General features: G+C 39.3%; 1 non-coding gene across 1 annotated transcript; it reads right to left on the bottom strand.

Annotated features, from left to right (window-relative positions):
• Nucleotides 1-571: 571 nt before the first annotated feature.
• LOC130032521 (5S ribosomal RNA) lies at nucleotides 572-690 on the bottom strand. The gene has a single exon (XR_008793836.1). It is a non-coding gene; the product is annotated as a 5S ribosomal RNA (ribosomal RNA).
• Nucleotides 691-16,563: the final 15,873 nt, after the last annotated feature.

Here is a 16,563-nt window from a genome sequence, read left to right as displayed (position 1 = left end):
TTAAAGAGACAAGAAATTAATAATAGTTGGTACTTTCAACTATTCATATTTAATTCAATTTTCCTAAAATACCAATAACATTCCTTAGGGAATTAGAATGACACAACAAAAATATGGATAGAAGTATAAAATGAAAATAATAAAAAAATAAATTTCCAGGCATCACATTTCCTCACATAAAACTATACTCTAGAGTTATAGTAATCAAAACAAAATGGTATATAACAATGGATCAGAACTGATAGCCTATTGATAGCAGTTAATCTGTGATAAAAGGAGTCAGGAACATAAAGAAGAGCAAGGAAAGCCTTTTTCCTTGGTGTTTGGAAAACCAGATAACCACTTAAGGTAAAGGTAAAGGTAAAGGCCCTCCCGTTGATCATCGATTTGCTCGAGCGGGCCCAGTAACGTCTCTATTGGAGACTTTGTTGTTACTGTGTCTGGCATATCGAATACTCTCGGTAGCTTGCCGGGCTCTCCGAGAGGGGTGGAGGAATCGAACTCGGGTCGGCCATGTTGGCCGCTTGTAAGGCGAACGCCCTACCTGCTGTGCTATCGCTCCAGCCCTAAAGGCCTACAGCACCCGGTATTCCCAGGCGGTCTCCCATCCAAGTACTAACCAGGCCCGACCCTGCTTAGCTTCCGAGATCAGACGAGATCGGGCGCGTTCAGGGTGGTATGGCCGTAGATAACCACTTACTTAAAAAAAATGAAACTGGATTGATATTTCATACCACACATACACTTAAATTATATAAAAGACCGAGAGAGTGTATGAGAAACCATACTATCCATGAAGAAAATACAAGCAGAAAACTCTAGACTTGGACATCAAAGGGGTCTTTTATGATCTTATTCCACCGGAAAAGACCACAGAAATAAAAGGAAGCTAGTGGAACCATATGAAGTTAAAAAGTTTCTGCATGACAAAAGAAACTCAAGCTAAATAAAAAAGACACTCAACTGACTGGGAAAAGATATTCACACATAACACCAGATAAAAGACTAATATCAAACATTTATGAAGCTCAGAAACAAAAATGGGGAGGAGAGATTAATAGACACAATCACTGAGAAGACATAGGGATGACCAAGTAAGTAAATGAAAAAGTGCTCATGGTGCCAGAATGATAGTACACTGAGAAAGGCATTTTCCCCAGCAATCTGGGTTCAACTGGCAACTTTACATGTGGATCGCCAGAGACTACCAGAAGTAATTCCTGAACACGGAGTCAGGAATAATCCCTCAGCACCGCTGAGTGTGGCCTCAAACCAAAAAATAAAAACCATCCAAACAAAAATACCCAAAGACCCAAAGTGCCCATTTTCACTTAATATCAGGGAAACACAAGTAAAAATGAAGACATAGTATCACCTTACAGCAATGAGAATGGTATATACCCCTCTTCCATCCCCCCTCCAAAAAAAAATCCAACAATGTGAAAACAACAAATATTGGCAGGAATGTGATGAAAATGAATTCCTTATTCACTGCTGGTATGAATGTAACTTGATCCAGCTTCTGTGGGAAAAAAAAGAGTTCTCAGAAAAGCAAGAATGGAGTTCCCATTTTATCTCACTTCTAGGTATCTATATCCAAAACACTGTCCTGTCCACTGTCCTCTCGTTGTTCATCGATTTTCTCAAGCGGGCCCAGTAACATCTCCATTTTGAGACTTGTTGTTACTGTGTTTGACATATTAAATACGTATGTCACGGGTAGCTTGCCAGGTTTTGCTGTGCGGCCAAGATACTCTCGGTAGCTTCCCTGACTCTCCGAGAGGGGCAGAGGAATCAAACACGGCTTGGCCAGGCTGGCTGTGCGCAAGGCAAAAGCCCTACCACTGTGCTATCGCTCCAGCCCACATAAACATTATTTTCAGAAGACATATGCACATCGATGTTCATTGCATATTTAATACAGTAGCCAGGAAATGGAAGAAACTCAACTATTCAACAACATAAACCTGGGCATAGAAGTTGTGTTACATTTACACAAAGAAATATTATGCAGCCACTAGAAATAAAATGTCATGCAGTTTGCAACAATGGGGATGGAATCAGAGGGTATCATGCTGAGCTAAATAAGCTAGAGTCAGAAGGACTTATTTAGGACGATCTTATTCATGTGTGGTATATCAAGAAACAAATCAATGGTATGGGCAATATCAATTGCTAATATAACTTGAGTACTGGAAAATAGAACTCAGAATGCCAACTTTGTGGCGAGGGTTAAGGGCAATCAAAAAGATTCTGAGAAGTAGCAGGGGAATGTAGGTAAAGAGGGTTTGAGCACATGGTTAACAAATTGGGGGAAAGGTGGAAGGGAAGAACATGGACTGGAGATGACATTCTGATGGTGGAAGGATCATGTACACTTTAGAGGCAGGGAAGACCAGTGACTTGGTATACCAGTGCTAGAAGCTTGAACACTCTTGTAATCCTACTACCTCAATTGCAATAAACTATTTTAGAAGAAGAATAGTTGATGTTTTTAGGAAAATAAAATAACTGAAGGGGGTTGGATAAAGTTTATTTTGAAGCATGAAATATACATTCCCCTACTTCACTCGCAAAGAAACCACTTATTTTATTTCTGTACTCATTTTAGTATCTTTCTAATTTGAACATAAATAAAATAATGCCCCAAGATATGTATGTGTGTATATACACACACACACACACATATGAAAAGGGCCTTATCTGCAATATCTTCAGCCCCCTAGTCAAGTGAAGCAAAAAGTTGATTTTTTTCATAGCGATATGGTTTTAAAACATAGAGAACATAGAGTTTGCTATAGTTTAATAGTCTAGGTTGATGGACATATGGATAATTTCCAGGTTTTGACACCTTCCTGTTTCTGACATTTACAAATATTGCTGCTGGGAATGTTCTTGTATCAAGTGTAGTAGTCAGATTGTTTGGCACAGTATGACAGCTGGAGTCTAAGGTTTGCTCAGCGGTCTCTACCTCCTGGTGTCCATTCCTTTGTGTATTCTTTTTAACCTCCACAGTGAGGATGTGACTCACAATTTGCTTTTAACCAAGACAATATAGAGAAAATTATGGCATGTCATTGCTCTGATTAGGCTACATTATATGGCAAAGGTGACAAGAGGTAACCCCTGTGATTGTCATGCTATTTAGACTCTAAATAGCAGACAGGAAATGGGTGAGGGTTACATATAATGTCTTAATTCAGAGTATTGAAAGAGCACCCCAGAAAGGGACTTTGGGTGGCCTCTAGGGCTCTTTAATGTGCAAAAAAGTTGTTTTTTTTTTTCAACACGACATAAATTTTTCGGTACATGCTCTGCACAACTATGAATTGAAGTGTGATTCAGTAGATGGGACAGTAATTTTTTTTTACCATATGCTAATCAGGTGTTCTAATTACAAATATAGCATCCATTTTTAAATTTACTGAGTGAACTCCTTGACTTGGTGAAAAGCATTTCCTCTTTAGATAATAGTTTTATGATTCTATGATTCTCTTCAAAAGAACAAGAAAGGAAAATTGCAATAAAAAAGTAAATATCATTGTTATATGTCCATTAGGTAGAGAATTAGGACTAGGTCCTTGTGTGCTTTAACTGTGTGCAACTATCACTAGAATATAAAAATATTATGCATGAATGGAATGCTTTTCTTTGTATTTTCTATGTATTTTAGTGCACTGAAATGATTATAGTTTAGTAGAGATTTAATTGGGATTTTCTGAACTTGGAAAAATTTTCCTATTATCATCGAATATGCTTGTAAAATAAAGTCAAGTGCTTCTTGTCAAGTCTTACTTTCAGTTTTAGGAGGATATGGATTCAAATACCAGTATGGAGAGTAAGAAAAAAAAATCAGTCTCTCTACCTTAATTTCTTCAGCTGCAAAAGGCCATGATATTAATTCAATATAAGTATGAGGACTCAGAAGAATAACTCATATGAAGCACTTTAGATAGTGTCAGGTACATATTAACAGATGAATGATTATTAAACAATCATCATTTTGAGCATTAGAAGCTAGCTTAGTAATGCAAGTAGTGTTCAAAAAGCTTTGTAATGTATTTTGTCTATCATATGCATTCTTTCAACTTTAACTCCTCTGTAATGATTTTCTTGTAACATAACACACAGAATTATAAAGTAAATTTGAACGGGTCCCGAGAAATGGATTTTTTTCTTTCACCTAAAGGTTAACTGTACTTTCTCTATAACGAAGATAATTTATGTTATTTATTGCTGCATTACAAAGTGCTCCAAGAAAACTACAAAAAAAAATTGGTGCCTACAACATTTGTCTCCATTTCTTTGGTCAGAAATCAAGACACAGTTTAGGTGTATCCTATGGCTTGCTTTGAATCTCACATAGGCTACAACCAAAAGAGTGTCAGTTGGGGGCAAAGGTAATTCTTACATTCATTTGGGGTGGACTTTCTGCCAGATTCACTGACATGCTGACAGCAGGCATCAACTCAGTGGACCTGAGAAATAAATACTTTAAACATCTGAAAATTTCCAAGGGATTATTTCCCTCAATGATGCAATTTACACACACATGCATGTCCTCATGAGAAAGAGAGAGAGAGAGAGAGAGAGAGAGAGAGAGAGAGAGAGAGAGAGAGAGAGACAGAGACAGAGACATAGAGACAGAGAGACAGAGACAGGGACAGAGAGGAGAAAGAGAGACAAGAGAGAGAGAGAGAGAGAGAGCATTCCATTGATTTGAATTATGTTTATCCTTAAAAGAAAATTATTATTAGGTTTAGTTCACACTCAAGGGTGGACATCACACAATCGTGGATAATTAAAAGCAGCGAACCACAGCATTGGAACAGTGGTGGTAGGGTGTTTGCCTTGCAAGGAGCTGGCCTGGCAGAGCTGGATTCGATTCCTCCTCCCCTCTCAGAGAGCCCAGCAAGCTACTGAGAGTATCTCACCTGCACGGCAAAGCCTGGCAAGCTCCCCCTGACATATTCGATATGCCAAACACAGTAACAATAAGTCTCACAATGGAGATGTTACTGGGCCCACTTGAGCAAATGGATGAACAACGGGAGGACAGTGTTACAGTGCTAGTGTTTCATTTCAACCATAGTAAAGAGAGTGATAGTGAGGACATAAGAGGTGGAATTTTTTAAAAGTGAATTTTTATAAAATCCTCATCATCTTCATATTTTGAATATTTGATCATATGGAAGATTTGTAAGAACTGATATAACTCTTCTCAAAAACAAATAGCAAAGAAGCTACAAACAAACAAAATAAAAAAACAACCAAAAAACAACCTCCTGTTTAACTCAAAGTCTGAGAGCTTATATTTTCATGTTAATACTATTTTGGGCTGTAGCTATAGCATAGCGGGTGGGGCGTTTGCCCTACACGTGGTTGACTTGAGTTTGATTTTTCCGCCCCTCTTGGAGAGCCTGGCAAGCTATCTCGCCCACACAGCAAAGCCTGGCAAGCTACTTGTGACATATTTGATATGCCAAAAACAATAACACGTCTCACAATTTGTTGTGAGACGTTACTGGTGCCCGCTTGAGCAAATCGATGAGCAATGGGAGGACAGTGTTACAGTGCTACAATATTATTTTAAAAGACACACAGTGTTTTCGAGTTAATTCTAAACTTGGGAAAGGATTTTGATCAAGGTGAGGAGGGTCAGATAACGTCCTGTCACACCTGGGCAATTGAAGTTGCAACCACTCCCAGGAATCCAGGAAACAGAATGGTCTCTGAAAAACAGAATAACTGATTCAAATTTCTGCCTGTATGATTACTTACAACATCTGCTTTGCGCCCTAGGGTCCTCCTTTATCCTTAATCTGTCTAGAGTTTCAAAGATTTCTTTCTGCACCTGGTATCAGATGAATCCGTGGCTCTCATCAGAGAAGATGTTAGAGTTAATTTATTCCACAGCAAAGAAAAGACACCTATGTTCCTCAGAGGTAACACTTCAAAAAGGAGCAGAGGCACTTCTGTTCTTTTGTTCTTTGCATACAGCAAGCAGCAAGGGGAGTTTAGAATATAGGCGTACTTAATTCAAATTAGTCAAACGATGCTTAATTAGAAAGAACTGACATGCAGACAAATAAGGCCATTTAATGAAAGTTTAAATGCTAGGCCTTGAACTTTGTTATGTATTTGAGAATTAATGAGACCTTCTGGAGGAATCTTATCGTATAATTTTACCACCTCAAGAATATTTTAGATTACAGAATCTTATGGAAATCCTAAAATATGTGCTTCCTCTTTTTAGAAAAATGCACATGTTCACAGGGATACAAAATTCAATTTGGTCAAGGGGTTTCAAAGGCCTATATTTGTCTGTCCATAGGCTTCTGAATTAGAAACACTGCTTGCATGAAAAGTGGAAATTGAAAAATGAGGACATATTTGATTGAGAAATAACTTTTGAAACTTCCCAGAGAGATCTAAAATACTCTTGGACCAGAACAGTTTGTAGATAAAGAAGTATTTTGACTGTGCTTGACCTCATTGACCCCAGTTTACTGTAAGTGACCCTGATTGCCCCTCAGTACCACTGGGAAAGGCACCAAGCCCATGCCCACTGGAATTTCATCAGAAGTGACCCTAGGCCCTGGCACTATCCTGGTGTGAACCTATTGAGAAAATAAAAGAATAAAAAAAGTCTATACTTTTACAAGAAATTGTTAAAGTCTATACTTTAACAAGTCTCTACTGCCTCAATAGAATATCCTACAAGAGTGAGGCCTGAGTTTGAACCTTAGATGATCATATAATTTTATTGTTTGTCAATTCCATTATACTGAAAAAGAATTAGATGTGGAAATAAAAGAATACCTATAAAGTAATGAATACAAGAATTGAACAGTCTGGAAAGCAAGACTGTCATAAAATGTATGGTGCATTGAACTAGCAAACAAACAAAAGAAAATTCCAGCAAGTGATTTTGGAGAGAGTGAGAAACCCTAATCTGAATCCTGACTCCTTCAGCCATTTTCAAGCATCCCGATGAAGAAAAATTCTCTAATGTTTAAAGAGATTCACTTGCACCATTCATCGAAAGAGCCAATAACATCTGCCTTGGTGGGCATTTAAGATGAAACCAGTAGCTTTAGGAAGATTGGCCATAACAAGGAGCCAATAAATGTTGGTGTTGTCTTTCTTTGGCTTCTCTCTTTATGTTTACTATCGGAACAGACTTGGAGGAATGTTTCCTACTGAACAGAGAAAACCTTGAGTGCATGGAGGAGAAGGGCACAATGATACTTAGCACCTACCTCATGCAGATGCAAAGGAAACTGTGAAACTTACTTTAGAAGCTGCAGTTCCAAGAAGTCTACAGGCTCATTCTCAGACTGCCAAATTTAATAATTCTCAAGCAAATTCTGAGTTAAATTCTGAGTCTCTTCTAGACTCTATTGAATCAATATTTGCCATGGAGCCTAGGATTGAATATTTAACAATTTCTCATGTTTTTCTATCTATATAAAAGGTTTGAGAGTCAGTATAATAACCCAGCAATGTCGAGGGTTTAAGCAGACTGGGCATTGAACCCAGGACCTTGTACATGCTAGGCATATTTTCAACTGCTTAACTATTGTTCTGCCCCTGAAGGCATCAAGTATTTTTACAGCTGAAATTGATTATGTGATTCCCTTCATTAATGGTCATATTTCACAAAATTTCAGAATCATAAGCCTAGCAGCATTTCATGAAACGTTAGATTCTGCCTTTATTCAGAACGTACCATATTCAGAATGTCCAGAAAGGCATGTTTGAACAATACTGACCTGTGGACAGAGATGAAAAGTTTTTTCCTTCTGGATATTTAAGAACTTGAGGCTGTGGGGCCAAACAGTGGATGCAGAAGGGAGTCTTGGGTAGGTTTTAAAGGTGGACTGTGCTGATTTATCCCCGTAAATTCAGGCATCTGAGAGTACCTCCAGAAATATTTGCTGAACATGAGGTGAGAGATTGGAGATTTTCTTGCATTAACTAAAATAGAATTTCCAAAAGGAGAGAAGGAAGGCTGACAAGGAAGAAAGAATGACAGTTCATCTACAGAAACTTCTGGCAGTATAACATTAAAATTTAACCTCTATTTAGTCAGTAGTCTCTAGAAAAAGAATCAATTGGACGTCTAGCTCAGAGAGAAAGGGGGTAAGGTGCTTGCCTTGCAGGCACCTGAGGCAGGGTCAATCCCTGGAACTTCATCATGGTCTCCCAAGTCAGTCAGGAGTGATTCCTGAGTGCAGAGTCAGGAGTATGCCCTGAGCACCACTAAGTCTGACCATAAAAACAAAATACAAACAAAATAAAAACCAATAGCTGTATATCCATGTGCACTTTTACATCTGTACTTCAATCTGTACTTATGTCTATATTAAAAGTGAGATTTATCTCTCTATAATATATAATTATGTAGTATAGAATGATACACAATATAATATGTATCGGTAGGAATTGGCTCATGATATTAGGGAGGTTGGCATGGCCCCTGATCTAGAGAATAAGTTATTAAATTGAGGAGCCAGGAAAGCTAATGGAATATTTTTCTGAAGTTTGAAGGATGGCAGCTTTCAGACACAGGAAGAGTTGATGTTTTAGATCATGAAGGGAAAATAAATAACTACTTTTCTAATTTTAGGTAGTCGGGTAGGAAGAATACTTTCTTATATGAGGTAGGGTCTCTCTTTTTCTCTTCAGGCCTTGCACTGATAGGATGTGACCCATCACCCGAGGAAAGCCATCTGGATTACTCCACCGCCCAATCTTAGCATCCCCAAAATATTCTCACTAAAACCTTAAAAATGGTACTTGGCTAAACTTTTGGATATTCCTAGGTCTCGTCAAGTGGACATTTCAAAAGAACCAATACACAAATTTTGCCGAGTAAAAAAGGAAACTAAAGGTAGAGGAATTAAACAAAAGGTTGTGAGGGAGTCTAGAGTGGGATGAGGATGTAGATGGAATTTATCCAGGATAAATTTAGAAAGAAACCCAGACAATCAGGCATGATGGAATGTCGGGTTTGTTAGCATGCAGACCTGAGATCTCTGCTGAGTTTAGACTAAAGGGTTTAGACTCTTGTAGTATTGCCTGTCAGTGCCCAGAAAGACATTCACAACTCAGCATTAAGAATCTCAGACTTAGTTTGCTGTCCAAGGAATGAGTACAGAATGCCGGTAATTTGACTTTTAAATAGTATGATGATTTCTAAATGAATTTTATAATTATATTATTCATAATTGTGATGTAATTGTTATTTTTAAAAGTATTAATATCAGAAAAATTAAAACTGACCCTCTTTACCTCAAACACAAACACACAGAGACATACACTTCACAAATAAACAACACACAGTCAGTCTGGATTTACTACTGACATTTGGCATGTTTCTGGTACCAGGAATCATTTTACTAGAAAGTTGCCCTTTTCTGGAAAGAGTTTGGAACAGATGAAACACTGTAGTAAGAGTTATTTACAGAAAGAGTTAAGAGAGCCACTCGAATGTAATTTCTCTACTCAAACATATAGCTTTGGATAATACTAGTCTTTGAAAAATTTCATTTGCACATAATTTTATTAAAGAAATAACTCTTGAACATATCTAAAGTATTAGACTTATAATATTTCAGAAATAGTCATCAAGAGTGACCACAGGAACTGGAGAGATAGTACTGAGGGAAAAGTGCTTGTTTTGAATGTGGCCTAGCTGTATTTGACCCCCAGCATCCCAAATGGTCCTCAAAGCCCACCAGGAATGATTCCTGAGTGCAGGGCAGGAGTAAACCCTGAGCATAGCTGGGTGTGCCTTCCCAAAAGAAACAAAGAATGACTATAGCTATCTTAGACAGTGAAGAAGCAAAGTTCATAAAAACATTTGAGCCTAGGAAGAGGCAATGATGCATTCTGATACTCAACACATTAAATAATTTTGAGCACCCTCATCTCATCTCTGAACATGTCTTTTGCGTTCTTTGAAAATATAGTTTCTTTTAGGAAAAATTTGATGTAAATTGATTTTTTTGTAGGAGTATTGCTATTTATTCAGCCACTGATTAGCTGATTGAATTGGGCATGAATTCCACCTTACTTTTTTTTTTAATAATTTATTGAATCACTGTAAGAGCAGTTACAAAGTGTTTGGGTTTAAGTTTCAGTCATACAGTGAAACACCTGTATCTTCACCAGTGCCCATTCTACACCACCAAAAACCCCAGTATACTCCCATCCCACACCCTCCCCCTACCTGTGGGGCAGATGATTTCCACATTACTCTCTCTCTACTTTGATTACATTCAATATTTTGACATTAGACCCACCATTCATTGTTATTTGGGATTTTACCCCAACAATCAGATCTGATGATAAGGCAACATTAGATAATTTGTTTTCTATTGTTGGTTAAGAATAATATATAATGTCGCATGGCTGCAGTAGTGGCTGCGCTATTTTGAAATTACAAAATTTTAACACTTAAATCTGGAGGGATTTCTGCCAAAACCTGCTGGGTTCCGAGATTTTCTCCTGAGTCTCTGGGATCATGGCCATTAAGCAGCTTGATCCGTAGCCTGAAAGGCCGTTCATGAGCAGTGACTTGGAGTCTCGTTGGGATGAGGAGGAGAGGGCCAGTTCCACCCCCATCCCATGAGGCCCTACGTGTCTCATCATTGAGGGTCCAAACCTGACTGTCCAGTGACCTCTGGGGGATTGTGGCCACCAAGCTGCCAAGGGGGAGTAGGCGGAGAGACAGCACCCTTTCCCCCCTGGGGTGGCCCGGCAACAGTAACCTACTGTGGAGTCCAGACTCATTTCTGCCAAAAGCCACTGGGTTCCGAGATTTGTTTCTGAGTCTTTTGAATCATGGTCGTTAAGCAGCTTGATCACAAGCCAGAAAGGCTGTTTGTGGGTGATAACTTGGGGTCTTATTGGGGTGGGGAGGAAAGGGCCAGCTCCACCCCAATCCCGTGAGGCCTCACGTGTCTCATCACTGAGGGCCCAAACCTGACTGTCCAATGGCCTCTGGAGGATGGCAGCCACCAAGCCGTCTAGAGGGAAAAGGCAAAGGGACAGCACCCTTTCCCCCCTGGGCTGGCCTGGAAACAGCAACCTACTGTGGGTCCGGATGCATTTCTGCCAAAAGCTGCTGGGTTTCGAGATTTGTTTCTGTCTCTGTGATCATGGCCGTTAAGCAGCTTGATCAGGAGTCTTGGAGGCTGTTTGTGGGTGGCAACTCGAGATCTCGTTGGGGTGGGGAAGAAAGATCTGGCTCTACTCCCAACCCGTGAGGCCCCTTGTGTCTCATCACTTCGGGCCCGGACTGTCCAGTGGTCTCTGGAGGATGGCGGCCACTGGGTCACCAGGGGGAACAGACCAAGGCACAAAACCTATTCCCACCCGGGTTGGCCCAGCACTGGTAACCTACTGCAGGGACCAGATGCATTTCTGCCAAAAATCATTGGGTTTCGAGATTTGTTTCTGAGTCTCTGGGATCATGGCCGTTAAGCAGTTTGATCAGGAGCCAGAGAGGCCATGCTTCCAATTATATAGCTGACCCCGAGGTGGTTGTGGGTGTGTCTCCCACATACCTAACATTTGGCCGTCTACTTTTTTGGTAAACTTTGCCCCAAGTTTTTGGGGTCTGGCCAAAGGCACAGGAGCAATTTTGGGGTATCTGGAAGTCTGACAGTGCCATCAGGCTGCTGATGCACTCGCCTCACAGGTACAGATTGACCTGCTGGCGGCACCATACCCCCTTGTAAATTGATTTTATGGTCATAATAATCTCCGAGATCCCTCATTTATCTTTCTTACTTTCTGAATAATAGGGAGGCTATCTGTAAGCCTATATATTGGTCTGATTTGCAAGGAGAACCAGTTACATTCCAGGTCAGCCGAGGTTGTAGCTGGTTCTTTAAAATGCCAGTAATGGTCTTCAGGATTTTCAGCTCAAACACACACACACTCACACACACACACACACACACACACACACACACACACAGACATCACACACAGTAACACACATACAACCACCCATAGAAAATAGATTAGACACCTAGACTGTACTCTCCTAAATATTATTAACCACAAAATTAAAAAATCTAATAGGTATACCGTAAATCTATTACTTTTCTTTTCTGGGTTTTACTTTCCTGATCTCTAAGTTCTAAACAATCTCAAAGGCTCCTTAAAGTCTTTTGATAAAAGACTTGTCAGACTACTATGACTTCTTTGTCCCCAGAATGTGGGAAAATAGAGTGAGGTGGATTTGTCATTCGGTGGTAATTATGTTAATATTCTATGAAGGAAGCCCACAGATATAAAGAGTTTTCCTCCTCTCCTGTAATTGATATGCACCAGAGATCTTTTTGGTCAGAGATTCCAAGTTTATCAGGTAGCCTCTGAAGGCGGGGAATTGCAGAAATCATAGATGTATAGAGGTTTTCAAAAACTGGAAAATAGTTATGACAGAGGACAAAGAAGACCAGAGAGAACAGAAAACTATGAGAAATAAGTGGCTCAACTCTATCTCATTTCCTTAGGACCCTCTTGAAAATGGCAATCTGGATTCCAACTCAGATTATTTAAGCTAAGCTGAGGACAGGAGTGGGCCATCTGCATTTTAAATAACTTTGCAAACTGTATCATATGCACGTTGGTATTTGCAAATTATCAATCTTAGGGGCTGGAGTGATGGCACAGCGGGTAGGGTGTTTGTCTTGCACGCGGCCAATCCGGGTTCAATTTCCAGCATCCCATATGGTTCCCTGAGCATTGCCAGGAATGATTCCTGAGTGCAAAGCCATGAGTAACCCCTTAACATTGCCGGGTGTGACGCAAAAAGCAAAAAAAAAATATTAATCTTGATGTTCAGAAGTTCAAGAATTCAAATATTGGGAGGAAGGAAAATGATACATATAAGGGAATAAGTAAATGGAATTTTAGAAATAAAAAATACATAAGTAGAGTCCTCTAACTCTGCTTATTTTGAGGGTGGTATCCTGCGTAGGGCTCAGCTCTGCCACCATCATCCAGGTTAAAGCGGAAAACACCTACTAGCCATTTGCATTCCCTCCTTGACATTTATCTCTAAGCTTGTTTGAAACTCCTCCCCTGTGAGTCTGTGAAAATCCTGGCAGGGGAATAAAATCAGCACAGCTGCCTGTTAACTTTAGCAGGACAAGAATAGTTCCTAATTAAACTCTTATGTCTTTGATTTAAAACTCCATTTAATCAAATTATTCACCAATTTAAGGCAGTTGTTGATTACAGGGAAAGTATACCTTGAATCTTTGTGAGTTATAACTCCTTCAAGGCCTCATCAGCCTTCCCAAAAGGAATGTAATGCATGCTTTCTTAAGGGAAGCTGAAAATGTTTCATCTTGAACTCCTTCCTTCTTGGAAATCTTTCTTAAATCATGGTGAGGTTGGCTGAATTGCAGGGGTAGGCTATCATTATTGCTGATATCACTTCTAACCTGACTCCAGAACCTGAAAGAGCTGCCAAGTAATTTTGGGATGGATATAAAGACACAGGAACACAGCCTCTAGTTTGTTAGGATCTACTTATCGCAAGCCAGTAAGATGACAGCAATACCCAGTATTTGTCGAACTGGCAGAGAATACTTTGGTGTCCAAGGATCTTTGGGAGTTTTTCTGCTTCAAATCCTGTTCCCACCAAATTCTTGAACAGAAAAAGAAAAAAAAACCTTATAATCTTCTCCAATCCTTTTTCTTTCATGGGATGTTCCTAGGAATTTCTCTTGCTGGTTATCTGTTCAGTATAAGGAAGAGAAGATGATGCTAGCTCATTGGAGAGTTGTTTTTGGAAGGGAAGCTAGTGAACTCATCCTTTTGAGTCTTGGTCCAGTTGGCTGCCAATACAACTATGTAGACTTCATAAACAGTGTCACAGTCTTTGACACTGACTCCATGAATGTGGCAAATATTATTCCTCTTTGATGTTAAGATGCCACAATTTGGCTGATACTAATGCAAGAATAAATGCAGGGACAATCATAAAGAACTTTTGTTTAAAAATTGTTCCTTTCACCAGTTGCTTGAGAGGTTGGCCAAAATACTATGCTCTCATCATCTATCAAGTCAACTTTTTATTATTGAATCACTGTGAGATACAATTACAAAGCTTTAATGTTTGAGTTTCCATCATACAATGATCAAACACCCATCCCTCCACCAGTGTACATTCTCCACCAATAATGATAGCCAGGCAGCAATAATGATAGCCACCAATGACCCCAGTATACCCCCACATTTCCAACCCTCCCTCTGCCTCTATGGCAGATAATTTTCCTCATACTCTCTCTCTATTTGGGGGTATTATGGTTTGCAATATAGATACTGAGAGGCTATAACTTTTGGTCCTTTATCTACTTTCAGCATACATCTTCCATCCCAAAGGATTCCTCCAACCAACATTGACTTAGTGATCCCCTCTCTATTCCAGCTGCCTTCTCCTCAAGTTCATGAGACAGGATTCCAACTCGAGCGGCCCTTCTATTGATCATTGATTTGCTCGAGTGGGCCCAGTAACATCTCCATTGGAGACTTTGTTGTTACTGTGTCTGGCATATCGAATACATCACGGGGAGCTTGCCAGGCTCTGCCGTGCGGGCGAGATACTCTCGGTAGCTTTCCGGGCTCTCCGAGAGGGGCGGAGGAATCGAACTCGGGTCGGTCATGTTGGCTGCATGCAAGGCAAATGCCCTACTGCTGTGCTATCGCTCCAGCCCAGGATTCCAACTATGGAGCAATATTATCAAATCAACTTTATCTTTGCAAACTGTAAGGTGAAATGCATAGTTTACATTCCTCAACACATACAGACTCTGAGAGGAGAGGATTCATACTTTAGATAAGGGGCTATGATGGTGTGAACTGATGAGGCTTAAGGCTCTGGCTTTGGAGAAAGCACATGTACTTTACTAGATTTGCAAAATACAACAAAGCACAGTTGTATTAAAATGCAGCTTATGTCATTTTTACCTATAATTATGGCTTTTTAATCAATGTAGAAAACCTGAACTCTTGTTCTGTCTTTGCCAGCATTATTTCTGAGTTATGTCCAGATCCTATAATGGAAAAGATTGTTGTGATTAACAAGTACATTGCTTCATTTTTGTTTTTTACCCTTGAGAAAGAATTATCTATGACAACAAGTAAAGTTGTGAGAGCAGTACTTTATATAAATAAGTTTAGCAATATAATAAAAAAAGATAATGGCTCATAGAGAAGAATGTGGGATACAATGTGCTAGCAATTATTTTTTTTCCTAACCTGTTAAGGTCAATCTTATTGTTTACCACATAATAAGTGAAGAAACTAAAGCTTAAATAGCTTGAGTATTATGAGGTCATATACCTAATGACAAGCAGTGTTTGATTTAAAATCTGTCTTTCTCTTAACTCATACCTTTCCCCTTTGCTGTATGTCCAGTTATCTTCTGAACAATAAGTCTAGAATTTTAGTTTAACAATGATTGTAAATTTTAGACACCAGTTGGTTATAGCAAGTTTCTTTATTCTAAGAGATGACATAAAACGCCACAAAAATATTGCTACAATGTGCAAGCCTTCCTTCCAGAAATGAAAAATATTTTCTGATTGTTTCTAAATGAATCCTGACAAGTTGTCTGCCATAATTCAATACTATAGTCTACCACTTACAAACAATTCTAGGATTTTGAGAACTAATAAAATTTTTCATTTCAATAATATGTTCTTTTCCCACATGAGGTGTTTCATAGCTGCTTGTGCCCTGCCATGCTCTCCACACCTTCCTCAGTTGTTTTCTGTCTATTCATATTGCACTCAAGAGAGCCAATGTGAACAGCAAGTCTTTCAGGCCACCTGGGTTCCACTCTGTTCTCTCAGCAGAGACTTAAATCTGCCATGAAGCTGATGGTTGATAGGCTGAGGCATAAATAAATCAGTTAATTAGTAAGTGAGCAAATGACTCCTTACTCTCAGTTGGTTTTTAGGGGTGATATGTCAGTACAGATCCTTGGATTGCTGAGAGAAATTCTTCCAGAAACTATAAATATGTTTTATTATGTTTGACAAATTATGTCTCCAACTTAGAGTTATTTCCATTTAAACAAATATCCACACTCTTCACACTCTGAATCACATTTCCCTAATGTTTTCCATTGACTCCTGTTTAGTTAGGCCACACTAACCCCAAACACAGAATCTACTCCTTGGCATGTCCTTATTGATTTCCATGGAGAAGTCACATGAATATCTCTTGCAATTTTCACCAAATTAACTATTTGTTTAGTGGATGGTCAATCAGAGCATGCCACTTCTACCTTCAAATCACCAAGACTCAAACCAGATATTCTTCGGTTTGGAGTTGATACTTTCAGATGTTATGATAGAATTCATGATATGATGCTTTATTTCTATTATTGTTTTATGATGGGCTGGAATGAGAGCACAGTGGTAGGGCGTTTGCCTTGCAAATGGCCAGTTCGGCTAACCTGGATTCGATTCTTCCGCCCCTCTCGAAGAGCCCGGCAAGCTAACAAAAATATCTTGCCTCTAGGGCAAA

This window comes from Sorex fumeus, unplaced genomic scaffold (genome assembly GCF_029834395.1).
Source record: "Sorex fumeus unplaced genomic scaffold, SorFum_2.1 ptg000048l, whole genome shotgun sequence".
Lineage (NCBI taxonomy): Eukaryota > Metazoa > Chordata > Mammalia > Eulipotyphla > Soricidae > Sorex > Sorex fumeus.
Note: the sequence above shows the minus strand (reverse complement) of the source record. Positions and strands in the feature narration are given on the sequence as shown.